An 8,144-nucleotide genomic window follows, 5' to 3' on the forward strand; every position below is an offset into this window, starting at 1 on the left:
TTACTTTCTGTGCATGAAATAATGGAAAAGGAGACCCCAAAATTTTAGGAATGTGAATTTTCCAATCAAAGCTCTCAAATCCGAATTCTAGTTTTAAGCTTCAATACCCAACATTTCACAAGTAGAATTTTCTACTGGTAATATATACTGTTCATATATAAATATAATAATCTAATCTTCTTAGAACATTTTCTGATGGTTGATTCTATAGATAATTAAAGGAAACAAATTGAGAGGATGAGAAATACCATAATGCACAGGTTTGAAAATGTAACCTTTTGAGAAATAAAGGAGACACGTTACATTTTTATTGACCTCCATCATCCTAACAGCCCTTCCCAAAGATAGTATTTGAAGTACAAGTATAATTCTTTTTTTAATCTTTCATTTTCATAGCTTATACTTTTCACAAAGCCACCAATTTCTATTTCTCTCATTTACTTCTGAAAGAGAACTTGAGAAAATTAAAAAAAGATACATCATCAGCCTCACTTTTACTTGTTAATAATTGGGGAAAGCAACTTTTGGTGTTTTCTCCTTCTACTTCCTTTTGGGACAAAGGAAACAAGGTCAAGGACAAGTAATGCAAATGAGTAAGGCTAGGTGGTGATATTTATAGAACTCAGTGAATCAGATTCTTACAGTGTACAAGCCTCACTCAATTGCTTTAAGCAACCTGGGGGGTTATATTGGCTCTTCGAACTTCCCTCTCCACCAGGGTATTCACATTGCTTCAAATATTAAAATCAGTCCTCTTCAGTTGTCCCGAACAATAGGAAGGAATAAGGAAGTAATGTTCCTTTAGAATCACAGCATTCCTTTGAAAATGGCCATTTGAAGAAACTGTTGCTTAGAGATGAAACAACTTGCCTGTAGTGACATAACTAATCCAAGTTAGAACAAGATTCAGAGCCAGATTGTTCCACTATATAATTCTGAACTCCTTACACACCTAATTCAATTTTTAAAGTAAATGTGAATGTGGGTTTTATGATATAGCTTTGAGTTCTGATTTCTAATAATTTCAGAGTAGTTTGTTCTGGACTAGTTCCCTGCTAATAATAAATATATATATATTTTTTTACAGAAATGTTGAAGACATTGGAGAGTGACCAAAAGCAAGCAGAATCTGGAGGGAATTCAACTCTCGAAAGACAGGAATCACACTGGGTGAGATCCATGGTAATATAGCATTTTTTCCCCTGGAAGGTAATACCCAGTTTTCCCAGCCAGGGATGGATAAAAATCAAACAGGAAGACACAGTTTCATTAGCTTGATGAGTCAGAGTATAGAGTTTGATGATCCAAACGAATTGGGAATTAAAGATGGAAGGGAAATCCCAGAAAAACTGGAATCACAAAGGGGGATGTTCCGAAATTGACATATAAATTCCCTCCAAGTATTTCAAGCCTTGAATTGTGTGTTTGAAGTGAGGCTCCAAGGGCTCAGGAGGAAAACAGCAGATTAAAGACGAAGATAGCTCCTGCCATGAAGGAGAACGGATGAGAAATTCGGATTCCATTAAGTCAGAAGCTTGGTATATACATTGGGCTTTCTGTTGATCCCTCAAAAGAATTAGGAGGACTACATTCCAAGAACTAAGGTATTCATGTTAGAAGTAAGAGTATGACCAAAATAGACCCACTACAAAGCTTAAAATAAAACTTCTACCAGTTCAAATTGATTCCCAGTAATTTAACTGCCTTCTAGAACAAAATTCTTCATTCTTTCTAGAAAGATAGAATTCAGAGTCCCCCAAATCTGTAATTAACAATATAATAAATATATTAGAAGATATATAAAAAGAGAAAAATCAATTAATAGAAACAGATTGACAGATGACCCAGGTGTAGAATTTTAAGGCAGGACTTAAAAAAAACCTTTGATAAATACATTAAATAATCTGCAGGGATGATGAATACAAGCTTGCAAATATAAAAATATGATAGTAAGAGTAAAAAAGAAAGGTGGGCAGTGGTGGTGCAGTGGCAGAGTTCTCCCCTGGCATGCCAGAGACCTGAGTTCGATTCCCGATGCCTGCCCATGCCAAAAAAAGAAGTACAGAAGAAGAGGTATAAATAGAATCACACTGTTACAAAGTTCTTATATTAATCACTAAGTGGTACAACATTAATGCCAAGATAGACTGTGATAAATTTAGAACATGTTTGATAACCTCTATAAGAACTACATAAAAGATCATTTAGAATAGTTAAGTAAAAAGCCATTGTAGAAAATTGAATGAAATACAAGAAAATGTTTGATTAATTACAAGAAAACAGCAAAGGAGGAATAAAGAAACAAAAAAAATAGAAGGAAGAAAATAATAAGATGATAGACATAAACCCAACCATATTAATAATATTAGACTGACATATGACTTTTAATTATTATGAGATTTTCCTCCAAATACTTCAAAGCATGCTTACAGTAATCATAACTTATTTTCATCAATGCTACTGATAGTAAAAATTTATTTATCAAATTTATAAATGACTAAAAGGCCATTATAGAAGATTGCACTTTGATTTGCTGATAGAATCACTGGAAGGAGGTACCAAACAGCCCACTATCACCACCTCAGATCAGAAAGATGGGCTAAACCTCATAAGGTGAAATAAATTACAGAGTTGGAAAGATCTCGCCTAGTAATAATAATAATAATAATAATCAGATATAAATAGGAAATGTCAATTTAAATTGTGATAGAACTAAATAAGGAAATCCAATTCAAGGAATGAATCAGATTCTATGAATTACAAGTGGAATACATTTAATTTGCATGGTTTTAAGGGAGGTTGTATTCAATTAGAGTACATTCAGAGGAGAATGAGTAATGAAGGGTTAAGAAATCATATCCCCAAAAATTGATGCTTAAAAATACTTAATGTTTACTAAGGTTGAGTGTAAAGGTTCTGAAATGGATAACACTATATTGTGTGATGATAGCACAATATTTTAAGTGTAATTAACAGAGCTGATGTGAGAATACTCAAAAGAGGAAGATTAGGGTCATGTATGTCACCAGAAAGAAAGCTAGAGGATAGAAACTGGCACTGTATAACTCAGAGTGGGCGATGATGGTGGTTAATTGTACAAAATAAAGAAGATTTTACATGAACTAGAACAAATGTATGTCACTGTTACAAAGTGTTAATAATGGAGTGGTATATGGGAAAAATGCAATTCATGTAAACGAAAGTGTACAGTTTACAGTAATGCTGTAACATTTTTTCATTAATTATAACAAAGACTCTATACCAAGGCTAAATGTCAGTAATAGGGATTATAAGCGGTTATGGGTTATGGGATTTTTTTTTCTTTTTAGAAAAAAATGGGAATGTTCTCATATAGATTGTGAAAATGCATAACTATGTGACTATACCATTGATTGTACAGTAAGGATGGATTTTATGATGTGTGAATAAAATTGTTTTTAAAAAAGTTATGTCCATCAAGGATAAAGCTGTAGCTTAAGGGAACAATTAAGTTGGACAAGAAAGAGCTCTGGGAGATGTCATATGTGAGGGACCCTGGTGAAGAAATGAGTTAATCTTCTGCAGAGCTACAAATGGCAGACAGAGCTATCAGCCCCTGTCTCCTCTAACCCTTGTCTAGGCATCATTCAATAACGTAAGCTATTTATATGATCTACACTCTCTGGGTACCAGAATCCTGACTGCTACTAAATGAGTGTCATCATTTTATTCTGGGCATTATCATGGCTCTCAGTTGATTTGAAATAATCAACACATGTTTTTAAAACAATAAATGTGTGTGTGCATGTGTGTGATATGTACGCACATACATCCTAGTCTGTCTACAACAATCAACTGACACAACCATTTGATGGGCGAGGTTGTAGTAGTTGTCTCTGGCTCTGTTCAGTCTGGGTCTTCTTCTCCCATCTGGATTCTGCTTCAGTCCATCTTCTTTGAAGTATTACATGAGGATAGTTTAGATATGTCCAGTCCTTTCACTTAGTGCTCCTCTGCTATTTCAAGAGAACTCTCTGTCTTCATAGAATTGTTCAAACTTCTTGCATATGGGATTGATATTTACTTAGCTCTAGATATTTCTCTTTTTTCTTTCCTTCTGCTTGGGTCCTAGTTAAAGTGTAGTGCATTACATTTCTTTTTCAAGAAGCTGCCGAAGTGAAAGAGCTTTTCTCTTACAGTGTGGCATAGTGATTGAGCGCAAACTCAGGAGCCAGACTGCCACCAGGCAAATCCTAGCCCTGCTACATAACAGCTGTGGGACCTCGGACATGTTAATTAACCTTGTTATGTTTCAGTACTGAGCTCACCGTGTTGTTTGAGTATTAAATGATTTAATAATAGCAAAGTGCTTAGAATGGTGCCTAGTATAAAATAAGCACTATCATAATTTTTATTACTCTGTTTTACATCTGGAATGCCATCTGGTAAAAGTTTCCTATGCAATGTATTAGTCATCCCTCGGTGTGCTACGGGAACCACTTAATATTATAGCACAGACTTTTGCTTTTTATTTAGCATGCTTGTTAAATATTTGTGTTAAAATTGCTTGTTCGCATGTCTGTTTCTTCTACTAACTTGAGAGATTCTTGAGGTCAGAGGTAATGTCTTACATTAACTGCAATAGAACTTGATATATACACAATGAAATCTCGCTGGATCAACACTTTTTGAAACTTTAGAGAGGCATCATTCATTTGACATGGAGAAAAAGTAACAAGCTTTACAAAATAATATGGGCTTCCTTTTCATTAAACATAAAAGCTTGGAATCCATACGTCAAAAATATTATAAAGGGATTCCAACACAAAATTAGAATTTTAAAAACTATCCCCTGCCTTTTCCAAATTCTGTTATTTTCTTTTCTATTCTCCGAATATACATTTATTTAGCATTTATAACTAACTATGCACTATAGTAAGAAGTGAAAAAATAGCACATAATCACAGGTAACTTTCTAGACTGAAGATGAACAAATGAACAACTAAAAAAATAATTCAGACTTTAACAGTGGTAATCACAGTTTGCCCTACAGGATCAGCTCTAATGGGAAGTCACCTGAATACATGAGTGTGGAGCTAAGTAAAGAAGGATGAGTGGCAGCCTGTGAAATGAACAAGTAGGAGAGAGCCTTGCAGGACAAAGGTTTTGGATGGTGATGATGGTAACACAAAATTATGAACACAATTAACAATGCTGATATGATTTAAATGGAAATGTTAGATTGTATATATGGTAACTGAATACATTTTAAAAAAATTAATGGAACTACACTACACAAACAGTGAACTTTAATTTAATCATAGACTTTAATTAATAGTGCAATTGTAAAAATGTACTATCCTCACTTGTAACAAATGTTCCACACTAATGCAAGATGTTGGTGGTGGGGTGGTATATGGGAATCCTATATTTTATGTGTGATTATTTTGTCAGCACACAACTTCTCTGATAAAGAAAAAATATATATCTGGTAAAATTTTAGGAGATAGGAGCTAACCCTGTAATCCCATTTCTCAGCACAGAAAGTAAAGACATAGAAAAGTAAAAGGAATGTCTTGTTCTAAGCTTCTTATTAATATCCAGATTTTTAAAATTTATGTCCTCCATTCTACATAGTTATGTCTTCCTATATCTACATGATAATTTTCGAGTCCATTCTACACCCATTCTAAAATTTAACTTTATTATCTTGTTTAGTTCTCATAATAATACAGTCTAACATCATATTAGTCAGGGTCCTCTAGGGAAACAGAACCAATAGGAGACATTTGTAAAAGTGAGATTTTATGGAAGTGTCTCACACACCTATGGAGATTTATGAATCCAAATTCTGAAGGGCAGGCAGCAAGCTGGAAACTCTGATGAAGATTTATGATGGATTCCCCAGGAGAAGTGACTGGCTGAAGTAGATATGAAACTACTCTTTTCTGACTGCTGAAGTCATCACTTCTCCTTTTAAAGCCTTCTGATTGGATTAGAAGGAATTGTCTTACAAAATTGTGGGGGCTGGCAAGACCATATTTCATAGGGCAGACCTCAGGTTGGAAATTCTAGTAAAGGAGATGTTGAAATCTTGAGTCTGAATTCCTTAGTTGAAACAGGCAGTTGGGAATTTATGAAACATGGGTTGTTGAAGTCTTGAGGTAGAAATCATTATGATCTTGAATCTCAGTTCTTGCTGCTAAGACCCCAAATGCATGAATGAGGCATACCCACGTTATGAAGGGCTAATCTCCTTTACTATAAGTCAACTGTTTGTAGATGCTGATCCCAAATATGAAATACCTCCACAGTAGCAACTAGGCCAGTGATTGACCAAAGAATTGGACACACATAGTCAAGTGGACACATAAAATTAACCATCATGGGGTATTTTCTACTCCTACACCACTTCTTTTCCTCAAGAGGTATCTGTTACACTCCCTCACTTACTCCTTTCTTGGAGTCATATTTCCTAAGAACAGAAGCAGCTAGGATTTTCAATGACAGTTTGGCAGACACTTTGAATTTGTTCATTTACTGTACATTGCAATGTCTCTCTATGAACAGAACCTGGAAAGCTAAAACCTCTTTCCAAGTCTCTCTTACAGCCAAGGTTCCAAGGTATGACATAGGTCTTGCCAATCAGACCCTTCTTTTGAGTTCTAGATTTTCAAAAGTCAAATAAGGAATGAAGCAGGACTTGGGATTGCATTTAGTATCTTGTGGCAGGGGCAGTATGGTCCCAGATCTAGCAGCTTTGATGACATTTTCCTGGCTCTATGGCTTTCTGATCATGGTGGAAGCAGCAGATTTCTTGACGATCCAGTTCTGCCATGTGGTTTTGGGAGTCTGTCCTGGAAACCCAACCTAGAGTTTATTTCTTTTCCCTTGAACTAGTTTAACATCTTTTAACATCATTATCATTTCTGCTTGCATCTCATTAAATAATAAACGTCTCTGAACTTAAACTATCTAAAATGGATTTTGTTCTCAGAGGTTGAACCCTGCTTATTACACACAGAGAAGGGCATTGACGCAAACCCCCAAACTGAGAATTCCTGAGGGGTCAGAGTTCTGAAAGGGCTCTGTGTTCTTCAACTGTAGATTTAGCACATGATCCTTCTGCTTCTTTGAGTCCTGGAAACTCTCATTTAGGCCTTAACTCCCCTAAAACAAGGGTGATTAATGGGTTTTATGAAGAGCTTTGTTTGCTGGAAAAGTCAATGCTTCCAGCAGGCTTTTTTTTTTTTTAGCCCTGTCAAGTACAGTGAATGCCATTTTATTGTCATTTCTAGTTACCAGGTTTGAAGGCTTTGAGGTAGAATGGAATCTTCTGACCCTTAGGGGCTGGAGAAGACAAAATCCCCTCTTCTAACCAGGACCATACCTGAACCAGTCCATCACTGCTTAATGTTAGGAAAGGTTTTCTGCTCATGTGCATGATTCAAATATATTCCATTTTAACAGGTGAACAACAACCTTTTCAAAGTGATTGACTGTATAAAATATCATTTAAACAATTTCTCTAATATTTCCCTTTTCAATTTACCTCATTATTCTTCCAGTTGGGCAGTTATTCCTAAATACCCTTGATACAATTTTATGTTGATTTTTTCTTATCTAGAACTCATTAGTATAACCTAAGGTGATTTGGGTTGTGTGTAAGTCATTTTAATTTGCATAATGAGCCCCAATGTCCCTCTGGTATGAACTAAGAATTAAGGAAAAAAAATTATGGTTTCAGGAGACCTGTAAAATTGCTTCCTTTTTTTTTTCTTTTGGTGGGGGTGGGGGATCCCTTTATAATCTTCTAATCAGGGTATGAAGACAATAGAGCCAAAGTGGCACAACAGATGACTTCAATGGCCCTCGACTAGGAACTGCAATAAATTCACTCTAGGAGGGACAAGATGTCATTTTTGCAGTGAAAAAAAGGTCGCTCTTTTACACATGATCTTTTAAGGGCCAATAAACTACTTCCAGATAGAGCTCTGAGGGAGAGCTATTTCTTGGGCTGTCTCTAAGAAGAAAAAGAAACCTTATCTGAAACCAAATACATATCCCTAAAGAGCAGAATGTTCCCGATCAGGCAAATGACTACAGGAATTTAGGGCTCTGCCATAATACGAATAGCTGCCATAATATGTGTTTCGTTCTTTTGT

This window comes from Tamandua tetradactyla, chromosome 7, assembly GCF_023851605.1.
Source record: "Tamandua tetradactyla isolate mTamTet1 chromosome 7, mTamTet1.pri, whole genome shotgun sequence".
NCBI classification, from domain to species: Eukaryota; Metazoa; Chordata; class Mammalia; order Pilosa; family Myrmecophagidae; genus Tamandua; species Tamandua tetradactyla.